Below are 20,638 nucleotides of genomic sequence, written 5' to 3' on the forward strand. Positions count from 1 at the left end.
ACTTGATGATGACAGCAACAACAACAATAAAAGCTTCCATCAGTGCCAACAGAAGCTTTATTTTTTCATTGTCAAATAGTGCCCACTATGGATCAGAACAGGACAAAGTATTTTAGTCCTTCTACCCCCTGACATTATCCTGTTCTAGATCAAGCCCTAAGGTGTGTGCTGTTTGCAAAAGAAAATAGCTCTGATATTCTTGCTGTTATAACTTATTAGTGGCATATGTAGTTTGACCCTAACTTATCACCTGATCACCCCCACCTTTCATCTGTCCAAAGTACATTTCATGAGTCTAAAGATTCTGTTTACAAGGATGATGTCATTGCCCCAGTTCAAAGCATGGCAAATGGTGATAAACTGTTAAGACATAATGACATCATCAAAGTCCAAACACAAATGAAGGGGGTGTATAAGTTCCTTTGAATGCCCTCTGCCATTTACCACAAGCCTTTGGTTTGAATGTTCTGATAGGTGAGCTTTGAGTACAACCTGGCAGATTTCCAAAAGGTTATAAATATATGTAGCTGTGCCAGATCGACTAAGAAATCTAGCTTCTCAAGCCTCATGCAAGTTCAGTGTAAATTGACTGGGCAAGAGGACTTCTGCACCTCTCGCACACGACATTTGTGAAATCTCTACCCCAAACTGGCCAGGTGTACAATGCTTTCTGTTCTGCTTGCTTTGAACTGTCAGCTATTCAACAACTGCTGGAGGCAACATACCAGACAAAGGAAATCTACTATGGCATGACTGTGATGTACTGTAGGTTTTGCAGATTCATTTCCTTTTTAGGAAGCAAAGGTAAGACAATAGACTCTTATGGTTAGTCATGGGTAGTCACATCAAGACTCTCTTTCAAACTGTAATACTGGTAGACAGAATAAGAACGAGTCATGGTTTACACAGTCTTTTCCACAGATTTTAATGCTTTTTTAAAGCATTCTTGATAGACGAGAGTTACAGTGCCCGTTCCCCAAAGAAAGTCTGAAAGGTTGATTACAGTCCACTTCATCAGATGCATGAAATGTGATCTGGACTTGGCAGGTAGATATACACACATGGATGAGGAAAGAGAAGCAAAATACAAGTTGTAAAAAGTGGGGTGAAAGCACTATGGGATGGAAGAGGTAACGTTAGTAACCATGATTGAAAAAAAAAGTGCAGTGACAATTCAGTATAGTAATAGTAGGTAGGTAAAGCACTTTCCCAGGCTATGCTGAATTAATTAACTTAAAGCCCAGTCCTATCCAACTTTCTGCACTGGTGCAACTGCAATGCAATGCACTGCAATGCACTGACATAAGGGAACAAACATTCCCTTACCTGGAAAAGGTCTCCACAACTGCCCCCCCCCCAAATACAGCACACACCTGTTGGAATGACTGCATCAGCACTGGAATGTTGGATAGGATGGGCACTCACAGCCCAATCCTATCCACACTTTCCTGGGAGTAAGCCCCATTGAATCTAATGGGACTTACTTCTGAGTAGACATGCATAGGATTGGGCTGTTAGGCTGCAATCTTGGAGAACCACTGAATCCAATAACTTATTCTGGGTAGACATGCATAAGCTTGTGCTGTACAGTCAACAATTGTTTTTTATTAAAGTGTCCATGGATGTGTAGAGCCCTGTAAATGGCCCCCATCATCTTTCTCCAAACCAAAGCAAAAAGAATCAAATTTCTGAATGAATGCTAGTTCACAGTTTTCCGCAAGAGTCTCCCTTTGTAATTTCTTTGTTGTAAACCAGTGACTTTCAGGTCAACAGTAGAGTGTCGGGGGGGGGGGAGTTGAGATGTTGTCCACAGTATGTGAATGTAGCCATTTTTATGACATGTTGTCCATTTATTTTTTTTGTGTCATAATGACCTGCTTATCGTATATAGACAGTGGTAGGGCATTCTTGGCTGGTGACAGCACACATCATACTGGAGGCTAAGCAAGTGAATGAGCTCCTGATGGAATATATGAGGCTGTTGTCCTTATAGTAATATCTAAACTGACAAGAGGACAGAGTTGGCATCTGGGCTTGTTGCAGGTTCTGTTCCCTATGTTTGTGTCTCTGTCTTGTGGGCTGTGTTTGGTTCAAAGCTGTCTCTGTTGTGGGCTGTGTTTGGTTCAAAGCTAGTTCAAGGCTGGGGATTATCTTAAGCATGGATGCCACAACATTACGTAAAAGGTAGGCTCAGTTTCCAGACTACATTCAGAGCCAGGCTGCCACCAAGGAAACACACAGCATGACAATTAGCCTCTTACGGAGGCAGCACCTATGAGTTTTGGCTAATTTTAACTATAGTGTATCATAGAAATGTCTTATGGAACAGAGCATATTCCTAATATGGTTAGAATTGGCCTCAAGTACTATATATGTGTACATGTAAGCTGCCGCTTCCATAAAATGGATAACCGTGTATCTTAGAACCTGTTTTGCCAAATTCCCCTTGTAAACTTGATCTAGAGCAGTGTTTCTTACACATTTAGCACCAGGACCCATTTTTTTAGAATCAGAATCAGTCGGGACCCACCAGAAGTGATGTCATGACTGGAAGTGACATCACCAAGCAGGAACACTTGTAACAATCCTAGGCTGCAATCCTACCCACACTTACCCAGGAGTAAGTCCCATGTACTATCATTGCTAAAAGAATATACATAGTAGCTTTTTAAAAGTACAGGTCTGTAACATTTCCCCAAATGAAGTCATCTACCATGGTAGCATCAAGTCTAATATAATAAAAATAAAAAATTGAAACAAATGGGGACCCACCTGAAATTGGTTCACGACCCACCTAGTGGGTCCTGACCCACAGTTTGAGAAACACTGATCTAGAGAACTTATAACCACTTTAAGCTAATTAGTTCCCCTGGCTCAAACACAACTATCTCTAGCGTCGTACAAAACTACGTATTAACCCTTAATGGGAGGATAACCAGTAGGTATCTTGCAGGGTTGGGAACTCAACTTGGATGACTCAGATTCAAGTCACAAAAAAGCATGTTTTTCACTGACTTATGGACTCATGAATCATGCTCATGGAAGACTTGGAAAAACACTCAAATCAGGGCCTCCTGACTTGGCACTTGTTCCCATGAAGGCAGACACAAGTCTGTATATGGGTGTGCTTGCTCACTGTTTTGCAATGTGAAAACCTTGTGGGGCCGTCATTTAGACCAGGTGAGCAACAGGGAGGTTACAGCCACAAGGCAGGAAAGGGTTAATACAGCTGAGCAGGAGGGGCGAGGCAGGAGAAAACTCTTTTGCTCATCTCTGATAGGAAGGAAGGAACTGATTATCATTGGACACAGGATGGGAGGTTTAGTATTTTCTTTGGCTGAGAGAGGGCAGGAGGCCAAAGTTGGAGTGACTCAAGTCCTTTAGAGTCACGAAGGGGTGACTCACAGACTTGGAAAGTGCCCTTGTTATGACTCTTTTTTGAGTTGTGGAGGACAGAGACTCTAGACTTGACTAGAGTCAAGCCCTGTGGGGCTACAGAGTCCCTCCTCCCTGTTCTCAAAGCAGGAGCTTCTCAGGGTAGAGAAGCACCCCTCAGCTCTCCACCACACAGCAGTCTTCAGCCATCTTGGTTCCAACACTCCTTAGTCAGTCAGTTTTCCTTCTGCTACCCACACCCTCTCCTTTGTCCAGGTGCTGCTTTTATCACGGAGGGTCCTGTTGCCTTCAGGTGACTGCAGCTGTGCAGCATACTCACTGCATTCTAAGATTCTGGTGTTAACTCCTGGTTCCCAGACCTGTTAGAGTAAGGGGCTGCTGTCAAAACCACACCCGATCTCCTCAAGGGATCTTGTGCATTTACACAACAGAATCCATGGTATGGGTGCTCCCCTGCAACAAGATCATCCCTATAATGTGTGGATCACTCGGCTTAACAATCAAATTTTTCCACTTAGTTTTGCAGTCCTAAAAGAAGAATAGCCCTTCTTCAGACCTCAGTCTTTTAGGCACTACTGCAATGTTTTTTTATCTGGTGACATTTATATCCCACCATATCTGCATGATGGAACCCAAGACTGCATACATACTATTCCTAGGTAGACTCCCATCCAGGTACCGACCAGGCCCATGCTTGCTTAATGCAGGAAGGTTGAACATGCTCTCACTGACAATAGTGGTTGGCTACAACTTTTAGAAGAGAATTGCCCAGGCCACAGCAAGAAGCATGTATCATGGTATCCACCTTTGATTTTGTTGAAGGTTCATTTATATATTACTGCGGTGGTGTGAGAGCTATTTCCATGGGGACTGTGTGCACTGATAATGTCTGTAAAGAGGATCCAGGAAACCTTTAGTGCTTTTGTGGTCTCATTCTTCATCATCGTCACAGGTCCAAAAAGGCTTAGGAAAGAACCATGTATTTTGCCCACACCATATGTGTGGCATGGGGCCAAAATGAGATAAAGGTTCTCCTATGCTAGAAAAATGCCATGTGAACAAGATGTAAAGTATGACATCAAAAACTGAAACATAAGTTCTTCTCAGAGGAATCTGTGAGTGGGCAGGCCAGAAATCAAAGAAGATGCTAGCCCTTTTTGTCAATGATGGATCATTAATTCATTGTGCATGGGATTTATTGTTGAATAAGACTTTTCAAGTACCTGTTGTTTTATCTCTTTCCCCCCCCCCCCATTTCTCCACATTATCATCTATACAAGATGGGTCTCACAACAAAATGTAGCAGATGGTGCACATCTTTCTTTTAGTTCAATAGGACTTACTTTAGAATAAACATGCTCTGGATCACACTGTTAGGTTGCAAAGGCTGGATTAGAACCTTTGGTTTTGACAGCTTTACCTTTCTGTCTCATTTTCAGATCTTCTTTCCATTGCTTTTAAAATCAGAATCTCTGACATTCTCTGCCCCCCCCCCCAACAAAAGGTACTGAGTAAAACTTTGTCAGTAAAAAGTTAGAAAATGCAATGGAAAGTCTTTTCATTACTACCCTAAAGAACATATGTCTAGGATTCCAGTTTCTCTCTTTTTAACTCTTAGACTCTTCTGCATACAAAGCATTTGGAGACTTCCATCCCATTTGAAGTTCTTTTCAAGTGTCAAACTTCTGCAGTCTCAAATGTACCAAGGAAGGTTCATCTTTGTAGGCTGTGTTTTGGCTATATTTCTATGAGCACAAGGACTTAAGTAATATTGGGATAACTATCTGAAATTTTAAATCATTTTGTTTTGAGTCTTGATAGCTGATGGCAATGTTAATGTCCACCTGACATGTCATTCTGGACAATCCAATATGCCTGGGCCCAGAGCAGATGTTCAGAAACCCATGTGGAAATGAGCAGTTGCCACAGAATCACTGCGCATTGCAAAACCCACATGGATTTCCTTATTTGTGACATCCATGAGTGTTTTTCCACAGAATATCCAAGTATCGATTTCACTTTTTATTCCACGTGTTTATTCCACATGCGTTTTGAATGGTTGCAAAATTCATGTGGTTCTCTATATTTGTGAGTTATGAATCCTTGGAGGAGGTGAAACAGTGCCCTAGGCTGGCTCCTGGCAGAGCCCTCCTTCACAGGAAAGGCAGCTTGCTCACCCCCCCCCCTTCCCAACAAGTAGGAGAAAGGCACAATAGCAGTGTCTGCTTTAATTATGGCTGATTCTTTTGATTGGCTTATAATGGGGGAAAGCTGTATTCTAGAGTGGGAAAGGCCACAGTTTCTGCAAGAAAGTCAAGAAGGGAGGACCTTGTGGATTAGATTAAGTGCAAAGGATAGCAAATATGCCGGGGGGGGTGTCACACAGGTACCTGAGGTGACCTCCATTTGAGGGGGGGGTATTAGGAACGTAAGAGTTGTGTTCCTTCTAGGCGAAATAACATTGATGTTGCTGTAAGAGAGACAGGAAAGGGTTCTAGAAGCTGACTATGTTTGAATTTTTCTCTTCACTCCCCATGTGGGAGTTCTGTTCAAAAAGCAACAGTTTTGCAAACCGACAATCTAGCAACACAGTCAGTGTTTTGTTTTTTTAAAACAGTCAGTGCTGTTTTAAAATTCTTCTTTTACATATACATCCTTTTAAGCCACGGTCATTGCTGTGCCATCTTCTCACAGATGAAGTTCTGCTCTGTGTGTGTGTGTGTGTGTGTGTGTGAGAGAGAGAGAGAGAGAGAGAGAGAGAGAGAGAGAGAGAGAGAGAGAGAGAGGAACAAAACTCATTGAAACTCCTTGCAATTGACCAGGAACAATATTTTGAAATATGTACATGCTCTAGAACAGCAATTTTCAGCGTTTTTCATTTCATGGCACACTGTCAAGGTGCCAAAATTGTCAAGGCGCACCATTAGTTTTTTTGACATTGCACTCCTGATGGGGACCCACATCCCCCAATGGCCTTACTAATAAATGACAAATAAATTTCCATGGCACACATGTGGACCATTTGTGGCACACCCATGTGCTGTGACAAAGTGGTTGAAAATTGCTGCTCTAGAAGGATCTGGTTCAGAATGGTATAATTTGTGCACTTGCAGCATTTCAATAACATAATCTACTTTGTTATGAACTGGAGAAGTTGGCCCAAATCTAAGGGACAAAAAGACTGAGAGAAGTGCAAGTCAGACTGTGCATTATGATGAGTTTAGTTTGAGGGGCTGATTCAGTTATTTCTCCTTGAAGCTTAGTCAGATGTTTGGAGCAGTGCTGGGGTATTCCAGCAGCACAGGGTGTGGTGTGCTAACAACACCCTCTTTTGCCAAAAGCAGCAGACCTGGTATGAACAGCAGTTGTGTACTGCATGCAGCAGAGGCACTAAATGCCCATTACTGCTGGTGGGGGCCCCATGTGGTGGAAGTTTTTACAAGAGACAGGGGAAAGAAGCAGTGGTTTTCTGTTGCACAGTCAACAACCAGGCACACTCTCTTGCCCCTAACCAGCGTTTCCATAGATGCACACAGGCTCCCCTTTGGAAAGGCTGTAAGTGTGAAAACTACAATTCCCAAGGAGCTGCAATCCAAGTCCTACCTAGAGAAACTTTAGACCATTTGAGCCATAAATATCTCCTACAGGCTGCCTGACGTCAGAGGCAGTTGGAGAGGGGAGGCTGGTCTGAAAGTGAAAACAGCAGCAGTTCCACTCTGAGGACAGCAGTGTAGGCAGTGAAAGGAAAGCAGGACAAGCAAGACTCTGTGTGTGGACTATAAGACCGCAAGGGGGAGAAGGGGGAACAACACAGACAAGTGGACTGCGACTTCATTGTCGCTGATGCAGCAGCTCTCCTGGTTCCTGGCTGGGGAGAAGAGAGCACTAAAGGAAAGGGTAGGTTTTACTTGGTTTTCTCAAAGAATCCAAGAATAATCAGGGAAGTGGAGGATTTGGGCTTCGTGGTTAAGGGCTCTGAAATGCACTACATGCAGGAGCTGTCAGCAGCAAGACTCTTAAGTTACTGTGTGATTGTGTGTGTTTGTATTTGAGTGAGTGAGTGAGAAACAGAGAGGAATGTACTGTATAACACTCAAGCGTAGATGCCTGCTGTATTTCCATGTAAGAATATACGTACACACACACACACAAATCCAGTGTTGGACACAGCATAATAAGGATTGAACAGGATTGCTTATCCCTTCTTCACAGGATAGGAGCTATTCTAGAATGCCTAAAGATTTAACTGGTGGTTGGAGCTTCAGTTCAGAAGCAGTAGCCTTGGACCCAACTTTTCTTGGCTATGCATGTTTGGTTTTTAACCCTTTCATTCTGACCCTCTCATATAGCACAGTGCAGCAAGTGTCAATTTCCTGGTGGCATAGGAGTGCCATTGGAAAGTTTCTTTTCCTCTAAACCTGTATGTCAGGCTCCACATGGGGACAAATTTTTAATGGCATGCTGGCAGAACTCTGCCCTTTGATTCTGTCTGCGGAGTTTTTGTGTTGCTGCTTCTCTGGGAGCGTACAGAATTATACAGGAGGAAGGCACAAGAATTAATTTCAGGTGAGAAAAACTAGCTCTTTGCATGACTTCTCTGCAGAAAGCAGTTCCTGCAGCCAGGACAAATTGACTTGGAAGTGCTGGGGGAGCGTGGACAGCCACTGCCATAATAAATAAGGGGACTAAGGATTTACAACACCAAGGGGCAATTTTAGCCTAATGAAGTAACATGTTGATTCTTTTTCTGCAAATGAAAATATTTTGGTTAGTGTCTGGGGCTTGATGGATGAATTGAAAGGGATGTAATGAGTACATGACGGAAAGGTTTTCTGCTACTACAGATAATAAAGTAATGAACACTGGTGTTTAAAAATGAGACTAGAATTGTGCTGTTTGTCACGTCACTCACAGAGCCTCTTGTGCCACATGGCCACAGTTCAGTCATAACCCTTTAGATTTGGATTAATCTTGTACTTCATGTGATGAGTCGGATTAAAAGTGAAATGAGAGTGGAGGTGCTTTATTGCCATTTGCTTTGTCTCCTAGAGGAAAAGGATTTGAGTGTTAGATTTTGTCTGTAGGTGTGTTTGAGAGAGAGAAATCTCAGGGGATGTGAATTTTATCTGGGATGGCAGTAACTCTTCAGAAGTTCAGGTGAATACTGATGAAGTAGCAGCTTAGTTTGATGGGTTCCTTTGTTTTGGTTTACATGCAGAGTGACTAATCTCCACTCCCTCAGCACATTCCCTCCCTCCCTCCCATGACAGAGAAGCTTTTCTTGCATGCTTTATGATCTTGGATTGCCTTAACTAGCTACTTGGAAAAAAAAATGCTGTGTGAAATATAAGTGAGTTCAGCCAATAAGCATCTGTTCCAGAAAAACCAACACAATGTAGTGAGTAGGTTCCAAAGATCCTGAGTTGAAGCAGAGATGAAGAATAGAGGTGAGTTGCACAATGCCTGCTATGGAGCTTCACACACCAGCAACAGCTAAAAGGGTGCTTTCAAGGCTGTGGGTGCTTTTGTAATGCTGCAAGGCTACACAAATTTTGCTTTACACTTGTGAGAGAGGTTGACTACTGGAGAGAGAAGGACTGATTTGGATGGCTGTGAAGAGATGCTGTAGAAAGAATTGACTGACTCTGCAAAACTTAATAATTTAGCATAAACGGTTGTAAATTAAGCAGTTGCTGGACTCTCCTTCTGTGCAGATGTGGGTAGCATGTGGTATAGTGCCTGTGCTGCTGGCTAATGAAACTGGCTCATGCTTTAATGGACAGATGTTCAAGGACTTATCTAAGATGAGCCACCGTGTAAGTGAAAAAGCAATCTTTCAAAAAAGGAATTGTTTGCTGTATTCCAAACATTTTACCCCAACATCATTATAAATACATCTGAATTTTCAAAAAAGTAACACAATAATTTGGTGCTTATTTCTTGCTGAGGTTGATTTCCAGTGAAGAGTGCTTTAGAATGGACTAATTGAGCAGTCTGGCTAGTATCTCAGAGCAAAATGCCACCCAACTATCTTTACCATAAATGCAAAATTGAAATGCTGGTTGTTCTTTTTTTGCTGCGTTTGTCTTCCATTTTCAGCACTCAAGGAGCTCCTGTCATGAATAACGTCACTCACCGCTGGGGCTGCACCAGTGTTGAAGCGCTTTGGTACCACACTGGATGTTGGCTCCAAAGTAACCAAAAAACTGAGGAGCAGTGATGGGCTTTGACTGCCTGGATGTAATATCCTCTGAGTAGACTCCTTGCACACACATGTTAAACAAAGCATGTTTATTCAGAAGTAAAACCCATTGAGCTCAGTGGAACATACTCCCTTATGTGTTTAGGATTGCAGCTTAAAGCTACCATTCTGGCACTATCCCCATTGAACACATCAGGGCTTACTTCTGAGGAACTCTGGATCCAGTTGTGCTGTAAAGCCAGGTATTTCAAAGCTGAGCTCTCAAGTCTACTTGCTTGGCATTGGCAATAAAATAGATTCCTGAGCTGAGCCCTGACTCAGTGCTATGAGAATGTAGGAAGGGTTTCAGGCGCAGCAAGCAGACGATTACTTACGTGGTGTCATAAACACATCTTGCAAGAATTTTTTTTTTTCATTTGAATTGGTGCACTTTTCACATCTCTGCCAGATCACCACATTGGGGTTTGCCACTGCCATTCTCCAGCTTTCAAAACAAGCCTATTGAAAGTTGCCAAGAATGAACACAATGCAGTGAAACATTGTTTCAGCTGTCACTAACTTCACTGAGTTCAGTTGACTCATTATAGAAATAAAAATGGGCCACAGTTGGCAAAGAGGCTGTTTGGGCAGCAGCAGAAAGCAGACCTCTGCTGTTAGGTCTTTGCGCTAAGGGCACAGCTGCAACCGCCCCACCATCACCATGTCATCCAGATCTGCTTCTCCACATGCTATTTAACAAAGGAAAAACAAGTGCACAGCTACATAGCACATGCTGTAAGTAACACCTAGTTTGATCCTAAGATTAACTGGTCTTGCAGGTGATTAGTATATGGACTCGGGAATCCAGTAAAATGATATTTTATCTGGTGGGGATCCCTATGAGCTATTCTCATCTCATGCTCCAACCATCTCTCACATAACTAGAAAATGTTTTCCATCCCACCCCTTATTGCTTGGCTGTGCTGATCCAGCACACCTGGTCCCATCAGCCACAGGCCGTCTGCTATAATACATAACAGATCTTGTGCATAGTGGAGGGAGCGCAGGTACCACCAGGACCTGCTCATCCATGAGGCCAACTGAAGTGGTCACTACTTCAGCTGATTGGGGGGGGGCGCTCATTTCTGCTTCCCTACTTGCCTCCATTGCTCCACTCCACTTCCCAAATAAGAAGGGGGGGCGAGAGGGAAATGAAATGTGGATGGGAGGAAAGTGCTGAGCTAGAATATTAGAGAGTGGGAGGAGCAGAGGCTGGTACATCATTGGTTAAGGTGGGACTTAGCATTTGGTATGCTGCCTTAGGCTTCAGGAGGCCTTGGACCAGCCCTGAGTAGTGCACTGTTTTCATGGGAACATTGTACAAAATGTCACAAAGCATGAGACCTTTTAGGTATTGTACTCTTGTAATTCCAGTTCAGTGCTCAGGCATCTATTTAGCAATGGGGGCAATTTCTTTGTGGGCATGACCACAAGAAGCCTATGTGTAATGTAGGAAAGAACTACCACTGAACTACCTAGACTATGAATGGAAAGACAGTCTAGCCCTAGTGGCTGCTAAAAAGTTTGCCGTATGGCAGCTATCATCATGTAGGGAAGGAGAGTCGTCTCTAGTAAATGTCTTGTTATTATATTCCCAAATTTCAGTTGTGTTGTGGGTGGGTGGGTGGTATGATGGTGGTAAAACTGTGCTTTGAGTATGCCTGAGGAGTCATTTTTTGGAAGGTTGGAATCTGAGGTTCTGAACCCCCCTCCCATTGCAAAAATTATGAGAAAAGAAATGGTAGCTGAGAAATCTGTTTTGGGATGAGTACAATATAAATAACTCCCTAGTAGAAAAAAACAAAAAACAAGGATGTGTGGTTCTGATATTAACAAGCTCAGAATGGGTGTGTACATTGGTAGTAATCTCATAATACCCTCCTGGATCAGGGCTCCTGCACACAAGCAACCACTAGTACTTATTTTCCCACCAACATTGATCTTAAAGTGGTGAGAGAAGATTTGGGTGGTATTCTTTATTCATAGTAAAGGACTAGTTTGTTTTGGGGTGGTTTGTGGAACAGTTTGTCCTTAAAAAACATTATGACAGTTTTGGAATTTAAAATAGCTTCCTTGTGTTTCACCAGAACTCATCAAGCTATTTGAATCACTAATACATCATTTGTGTAGCTTATGCTTGTGTGTGCCACACCTGCAGACCATTTTGGCTGAATTGTTCTTGGAACATGAATTTGGGGGGGGGAGTGTCAAATATTTTTCCCCAATAGCAACTAACCCATACCAGAGAACATTGACTGTAGTTGTAGACCTTTCTAATCTTTTTGCCTTGTTTAAATAATAAGTGAGATTCCCTGGATTTGCAGAGCCTCGAACAGACATCTTCCAGATGTGTCATAACTACTACTGCTTTGCTGACAATGGTTACTGGACAACTTCCAGAGGCTCCCAGAGAGCTCCAGAAGAATGTGAAGTCATTTCAGGGCAGTTACATATTCTAACTGTTGAACAGTTGGAGGATGCCATTTCCTGGCACAAGGAGTAAGAGAAGGAGTAGAGATTATAACTTCCAACCCTTACGTTAATTTGAGTCAGTTGAAAAACCTGGGTCAGTACTATGGACAGATGACCCATCAAGGCTAGAACAAAATGTTCCCAAACCTAGAAAAATATGGAGCTTCTATTTTTAGTTAGATATAAGACAACCAAATCAGTATTTTCTTTTATGTTACTAAAGGACATGTCTCCTGAAATGGTTCTTTAGTCTCAAGTATCCTTCTTTAATATTTAGTGCCTTCAAAGCCAAGGCAAGGCACTAAGTATAGATTAATAGTTGAAGGGCCCCATTAGATAATCCATCAGAATATTTATCTATCTCCAGTCCTTTCTCTGAAGAGATCAAGGTCATGTATATAAAGGGTTTCTCTTTCAATCTTCAGATCTTGCTCTTTCTGAGGCAGTCTTTCTCTAGTCCTTTCTTGACAGTACTTTGGAGTCTAGTACTTCCCTAATAGCCTTGGAGAAGTAGGTTAGGCCCAGACATAGTGACTGGCCCAAGACCATGCAGTAACCTTCATGGCTTTGCAGATATTGAAGCCAGATCTCTGAGGTTCAAGTCCAGTATTGTCTGGTTCTTTGGCATCACGCCAGCCATCTCCATTGTGATTCCACTGATTGATGTTTGGCTACTTCTGATTTCCACTAAAGCTGGCAGCATTTATGCCTTTATCTTCATAGCTACTCTGTAAATTGTAGGCCAATAATCTGCTGACCTGAGAAATAAAAATGGAAGAAAGGACCTAATGCCTAGTGAGCCAATGCAATGTCATGTTAAGAACATAAGGAGAGCCCTGCTAGATCAGGTCAAAGGCCCATCTAGTCCAGCTTCCTATATCTCACAGTGGCCCAGCAAATGCCCCAGGGAGCACATAAGACAACAGACACAGCCTGTGTCCCGGTGCCCTCCCCTGGCAATCAGAGGCAACCTGCCTCTAAAACCAAGAGCTTGCACATACCTACTATGACTTGTAACCTGTAATGAACTTTTCCTCCAGAAATTTGTCCAATCCCCTCTCAAAGGCATCCAGGCAAGATGCCATCACTACTTTCTGTGGCAAAGAGTTCCATAAACTAATTATACGCTGGGTAAAGAAATATTTTCTTCTAACTCTCCCAACACTCAATTTTAGTGGACGTCCCCTGGTTTTGGTGTTATGTGAGAGGGTAAAAAGCATCTCTGTATCCACTCTGTCCATCTCCTGCATTATTTTGTATGTCTCAATCTTGTCCCCCCTCAGGCACCTCTTTTCCAGGCCGAAGAGGCCCAAAAGCTGTAGCCTTTCCTCATAAGGAAGGTGCCCCAGCCCAGTAATCATGTTAGTAGCTCTCTTTTGCACATTTTCCATTTCCACTATGTCCTTTTTGAGATGTGGTGACCAGAACTGGACATAATACTCCAGGTGTGGCCTTACCATCGATTTGTACAACGGCATTATAATATTAGCTGTTTTGTTCTCAATACCTTTTCTAATGATCCCAAGCATAGACTTGGCCTTCTTTACTGCCACCGCACATTGGGTTGACACTTTCATCGACCTGTCCACCACCACCCCAAGATCCCTCTCCTGTTCAGTCACAGTCAGCTCAGAACCCATTAGCCTATATGTGAAGTTTTGATTTTTTGCCCCAATGTGCATGACCTTACACTTACTTACATTGAAACACATCTGCCATTTTGCTGCCCATTCTGCCAGTTTGGAGAGGTCCTTCTGGAGCTCTTCACAATCATTTCTGGTCTTCACCATTCGGAAAAGTTGGTGTTGTCTGCAAACTTAGTTCAACCCTATCTCCAGGTCATTTATGAAGAGGCTGGAAAGCACTGGTCCCAGGTTCCCTTGGGTAATGCCCAAAGGGGGGGTTCACTGCTTAAGCTACTCAGCTTCCCCCCAAAGAGGAAACTATTTTTAATTTCCTCCAACAGCTACCACTAAGAAGTTTCATAATGAAGAATTAATAGAGGTGAGACAGGGTAGGACTGGGAATAATTCACTCAGCAACATCTTCTCTAGACACCCCCCTCAGTCTGTTACATACAAAGTAACTGTGTTTTTATAAGAGGACTTCTGTTATAACTTTTGTTATAATGGGAAGCTGACTGTATACTCAATGTTTCTCAAACTGTGGATTGGGACCCACTAGGTGGGTCGCCAACCAATTTGAGGGGGGTCCTCATTCATTTCAATATTTTATTTTAATATATTAGACTTGTCGCTACCATGGTATGTGACTGCCTTGGGAAATGTTACAGACTTGTACTTTTAAAAAGCTACTATGTATATTCTTTTAACAATGATAGTAAACGGGACTTACTCCTGGGTAAGTGTGGGTAGGATTGCAACCTAGGATTGCTAAAAATGTTCCTGCTTGATAATGTCAATTCTGGTTATGACATCACTTCTGGTGGGTTCCAACAGATTCTCATTCTAAAAAGTGGGTCCCGGTACTAAATGTGTGAGAACCACTGCTCTAAGAGCAATGAGTATTTATAGCATGAAGTTTATAAGACATATCTGTAAGCTAGGTTTGCATGGTTCTCCTCTTACAGCACTTTATTGTCATTCAGGATGACGTATTTTTCTTTTTTCAAATGAGCCTTTATTCAACTCATAGTTGTTGTTTTTTTTAAAAGAAACATTGAAGAATCATGACTGTTTTCAGAGACTATTTCTCTGCTATCAGTGTGTTATAACAGTAGCCAACGGAATTTTACTTTCACTTGCTTCACATTTGGGGTAGATGCTCTCTAAGGATGAATTCATATATGAAATACATTTTAGAACAGAGCAACTTCAGGTTGAACCTCAAGGTTTTTCCTTAGAACCTCAAGTTTCACCACCTGGAAACCAGGTGCAAAATAGTAGTAGGAGGCAGACTTAGACTTAAGGAACACAGTCCCTGTGAGCATTTTCGCAACCCCAGGAATTTGTTTTTCAGTACCAAACTGAGCACACTGTCCATTCACATTTTATTTTTAAATTCACTCCTTGTCCTGTGTCTTCCCCCCCCCCTCCTGCAGCTTTATTTCAGTAGCCTATATTTTGGGGGGCAGGGCATTTTGTGGTTGCTATTGTTAAGCAATGTGGAATCAGCAGCCTTTTCTGTTTTACTACAAATCCATCAATCTGAGCACAGAAAGCTGCCTTCTTCTATTGGCAGCAGTGCTGCAGCATTTCACGCCAGGATCTTGTCTCTGCCCTATCTAGAGATGCCATGGATTGAACTTGAAGCTTTCTCCATGCGTGGTTCTGATCTTACCTTAAGAGTCTGGCAAATTCATACAACCAAACACTATGTGAGCATAACAGAGGCCTAGTAGTTTCTCCAAAGCCATTTAGGGTTAAAAGGAAGAAGTTAAAGAGACTTTTCCCAGATGGTAGGAATGATCAAAGAAAGGGTATGACAGGGCTCCATGAGGGGAGGAAAAGGGGGGGGGATGTAAACACTGGATCAGTATCTGGGGGTCTGTCACATATTGGCATCAAAGAGGGAATCTTTGCTTGCTCACTTTCCAGATTTGCTTGCCTTAAAGCAATAACCCTCCTGGAAGCCAACATTTCTATTCATAGGCTTTGAAGTTGACATTTGTTTTTGCTCAAGTTTTTTTTTTCCTTTCTTAACTGTGTCCCAGAATGACTCAGAGGCAGACGACATATATCCTAGTCAGTGAAGCTTTTCCAAGACTATTTGAATCAGGTGTTAGCACTGGGGCTCTACATTTGAGTCTCTGTGAGTCTCTCTCTCTCTTTGTGTGTGTTGCAGAGCTTTTGTGAATTTTATTTTAAATGTGTGTGCTAGTTTTCATGCCTACATCTTGTACTCCCCTCCCCACTGTTGTTTAGAAAGAAATGCTTTTAGTTGTTTGATCATGGCCTTTATGGTCCATGAATTTCTGACAGACTCCAATTTACACAAAGCCTAATGAGACTGCTGCTTAACTTCTTTGAGACCAATAGTCAGATACAATTTCATTTTTAAAGCTCAGGCTGAAGGCCTGTCCCTGACAAACTTGTATAAATGAAGCAGATATACACTCACAATTGTGTTTATCCATTTGTGGACCATGTGAAGAAAGCCAACTAGTAAGACTTAAATGTTCAAATTTGGGAAGCAGCAAATGCAGGCCTGAGAATCAAATCCAGCCCTCCCTGGGAGGAGAACTGGCAACAGTAATAGCACTTGCTGGCAGGTCCTTTGAGAAAGCAGAGATAGACACTTGCCCAACATCCTCCATCCCAGTCCTGGAGCTAAACTAGATGTAATGGCAGCAGAGGTGTGTATCGGAATTGGGTCACTGCTGGTTTCATATAAATGTAAGCTGCCTTATCCTAGAGCCAGGCTATTGGTCTATTTTTGGTTCAGTATGGTCTGCTTTGGCTAACAGTAGGTTCTCAAGAACTCTGCAGATATCTTTCACAAACTCTATGACCTGAGGACCATTTTTTGGCTGGTGATGCCAGATATTGTAACTGGAATCTCCTGACTTCATAGATGCCTTGCTCTGTGTTCTGCTGTAGTGTCGGGGCTATGCTGTGTGCACAACCCGTAGAGATAGATAAAGTGCAGCGAAATGCTGGCACCAGCCGATATCCGGGACAGTCCCACAAAGAAGTCACACAGACGAGGCAGAATTCCACCACCAAGCCTAGAATTACACTGTTCAGAACTAATATATAAGGTCCTGAGCCCAGCTGGTGGCCATCAGCACCTCAAGTATTAGTTCCAAACACTTTGAGCCTAAGATTTCCAATGGCTCAATTAGTAAAGTGCTGGTCTGTGGAGCCAGAGGTTAGGGGTTCAGATCCCCAGAAGGAATAATTTTTTTTTTCTTCTTCTTTTTTTTAAGGTGGGGAGGTAAATAAATAAAAGATTACACTTGTTAATCTTAAACTTGTTCTTGTAAGTGGGTTCCTGCACCTTTTATATATATATATATTTTTTTACAAAAAAAGCACTGCCCCTGCCTCACCGCACTCACAGCTCTCGCCTGAGCCCAGCCCTCCTTTCCTCTCCCCGCGCTCTGCTTCCCGCGCAGCTACCAAGCCCGTGAGGGCGTGGGGACATGTGCTGAGGAGGAGGAGGAGGAGGAGGACGATGAGGGACAGCAAGCCAGGGAGACGGGTTGCAGCACCCAGGTACTGGCTTGGCAAGAGGAGGGGGGGAAGGAAGCTGGCTGGTGCAGCCCCTGCACCTGAGACAGCCTAGGCATGTCTACTGAGAAGTAAGTCCCCTTGTGTTCAGTGGGGCTTACTCCCAGGAAAATGTGGATGGGATTGCAGCCCAAGCCTATGCTGGTCTGCTGAGAAGTAAGTCTCCTTGTGTTCAGTGGGGCTTACTCCCAGGAAAATGTGGATGGGATTGCAGCCCAAGCCTATGCAGGTCTACTGAGAAGTAAGTCCCCTTGTGTTCAGTGGGGCTTACTCCCAGGAAAATGTGGATGGGATTGCAGCCCAAGCCTATGCAGGTCTACTGAGAAGTAAGTCCCCTTGTGTTCAGTGGGGCTTACTCCCAGGAAAATGTGGATGGGATTGCAGCCCAAGCCTATGCAGGTCTACTGAGAAGCAAGTAATTCATTCATTTTTATAGTTATTAATATAAGGCTTGGCTGATCTAAATTAATTAAGCAAAAATTATTACTAATAATTTAGTAGCTTTGTAATGTCATCAACAGGAGATTTAGGTTTTTAACTATAAATGGGGAAGCTTAAGTGTCCTTGCTGCATTATAATAACACTTAGGAAATATGTATTCCTCTGTGCAGTAGGTCAGATCATTGTTGTCTATTAATTTTTGGTTTTTTTTAGACTATTACTATTATTATAATGGGGAATGGGGACATAGTACACAGGGGAAAGGGGAAACCACAAAAGATGGGTTAATGAATTGATTAAGTTATGAAGTTATGAATCAAAAATCATGTGGTCACACACCCTCTATTGGTTCAAGATGAGTTGTAAAATAGATTATATTCCGGTATTATATAATTTATCTATTTTACAATTCATCTTTTGTGTTTGTTCTTCTGCTCCTCCCCTTGTGTGCTTATATTGCGCATTCATTGTTATCTGATCACATATTTCTCTTTTTTTTTGCACCAATCATGTTTCAATGTCTTGAGCCAATAGAGGGTATGTGACCACATGATTTTTGATCCATAACTTGTTTATTAATCAATTAATTAACCCATCTTTTGTGCCCCCTCTCCCCTGTGTGCTAATTGATTTGGGTTCAAACAAATCTGTAGAGTGATGTAATGTAATCATTTTTTATATTTTGCCTTCATCAATTGTTTTAACCAATATTTATTAAATGTTTTAAAAGTTTTAATTAATTTTTTTGGTTGTTACATATTTGCAAATACATGCAATAAGCCATGATATAATCCTTGGTGTGCGCTCCCGAAGTGGTCTGTCTCTTTTTGTTCTTCTCTTTTGAAGATCTCCCCTCATTTTCTAGTTCTTAAGTAGTTGGGGAATGGGGATTTAAAGAGAGAGAAATGAGATGGATGAATAAATAAATAAATAAATAAATAAATAAATAAATAAAAGATTTATTTTATTTTAAATTATATATATAAAATAAAATATTTTATTTTAAATAAATTTAAAAATAAATAAATAAATAAAAGATTAACAAGTTGTGAGTTCCTGCACCTTTTTTTTTTTTTTTTTTTTTTTTTTACAAAAAAGCACTGCCTATAACATTGAGAGATTGTTTATAATGCAACATGAATGGGAGACAATTCAACTCTTCTCAGCTGTTTCCCTCCAACCATTTTCTCCTAAGACCTGAAGTAATCTGCACCAGAAGACAAATAGCTGGGGAGAAACAGTTGGGAGGGCTGAGTCTTTCTCTCACCTGCCCTCTCAACTGCCTTACCATGCTGCACTTAAAATTAGCCCCACAGTTAGGGATGTCAAGCTGAATGGATTCAAAAATTTCTATGAGATTTCTATGTCCGGGTCTGGTGATATCAAAGACTGCCAACCCAGTTGCGTACCTGCCATAGACCGGGATGGGGCAAAATCCCCAGGTGCCAGCCGCTAGGACCCCATGGAAGCCTCTCTGAGGCTCCAGACAGCAGCAGAAACTGTGCTTCTGGAAAACCGGAAGCATAGTTTATAGCATCAGGGCTTTCCCTACGTGGGTGGAGGTTGCACAAGGCTCTGTGAGCCTCTGGTGATTGGGAGAGTGGATTTCTGGGGGGGTTGATAGCCTGCACAGGGGAGCACCATCGCAGAGCTTTGCCCTGGATGTGGGGCTGCAGAGGTCTGCGGCTGCGCCAACCCTTGGAATGGGGTGTGTGTGTGGAAAGCTGGTATAAGAGTGGACCTCAGCAATAAAGAGGTAGAGTTGAGCACCCAGCAGTGGTCCCCAGACAGCTGGAAATGAACCTTTGCCACCCAGCTTCCTGAGAAAAAATTTAAGAAAGTAGAGAAACAGAGACATTTTTGGCAACATGGCATCTCTATCCACACCCCACTGGAGGAAATTGGCGCACTTCACATTTTGACACATAGATTGAGGCACCATAACATCCAGTTTGCCCCTCAAAGTGACCTTTCCAGAGAGTGTTGAGTTGCTGCCCAGCATTGTGGTTGCTTTTGCAACCATTAATGGACTTTTGGAGAATGTTGACACTGGGCCAATTGCTTATGGTTCAAAGGTTTATCCCTACCTCGTTTGCTTTCCAATGCTGGACAACTGCCTGACCATAATAGAAGTCTCAATGATCTGTGTAGAGGCATCAAGTGATAACTGAAAGTATGTGAATAATGTAATGTATGAGCTCATCTTTTCACAGATCCCAGCTGTGGTTTATAATGCCCTCTATTACTGCAGTTGGAAAAACTACTTTCTGTCTCATTGATTCAAGGCTGGCCAATCGTGGTAGACTGTGAATACTTCACTTTAATCCAGCCAATCCAATAACTGACCTCATTCCAGCCAAGGAATGTCATTAGAGCCTTTTCCATTCTATTGAAAACAGGACCTATATCCTTCAGTGCAAAGAGCCTTGTTCTTACAGCAGGAGCTAATTAAAAGTGAGTTGCTAATAGGCAAATAGGGCTTGGTTGAGAGACTCTTTGTTCTCTCCTGTGATAATTTTAAACAGCAAAGAGGTAATAATAACTAAGCTAGGAGCCTGCCAAGGTAGGCTGTTCTCCTACTGAGATACAATCATGCCCTCTTTGCTTCTTTCCATATTTTACTGCCCTTAAGGTCAGACATTCGGAATCTTTCTGGCTCCAGTGCAGAAGATCTGAAATGTGACACACCAAAGACAGAAGTTCAAAGCTTAACCTTAACTTTTCAGAACAGAACGGTCTTCAGGATTTAGACATCAAGCCCGTGTGACTACAGTATGGTTTATGGAACATTTTATACCTACATCATGGGCCAGCTTTTCCTCCCTCAGATTTTTCCTGAAAACCACTCTTTCCATGAAACACCTGGCCTAACCTCAACTTCAGCTGAAGTGGTATC

At 42.4% G+C, this 20,638-nt stretch overlaps 1 protein-coding gene across 2 annotated transcripts in view; it reads left to right on the top strand.

The window, feature by feature from the left end:
- Nucleotides 1–7,135: 7,135 nt before the first annotated feature.
- Nucleotides 7,136–20,638, top strand: part of DAAM2 (dishevelled associated activator of morphogenesis 2) — a 247,532-nt gene continuing 234,029 nt past the window's right edge. For both annotated transcript variants that reach the window (XM_066618643.1, XM_066618647.1), the window contains exon 1: nt 7,136–7,293. The gene's annotated coding sequence lies outside the window, so the exon portion shown is untranslated. The remainder of the gene's footprint in view (nt 7,294–20,638) is intronic.

Source organism: Tiliqua scincoides, chromosome 1 (assembly GCF_035046505.1).
Source record: "Tiliqua scincoides isolate rTilSci1 chromosome 1, rTilSci1.hap2, whole genome shotgun sequence".
Lineage (NCBI taxonomy): Eukaryota > Metazoa > Chordata > Lepidosauria > Squamata > Scincidae > Tiliqua > Tiliqua scincoides.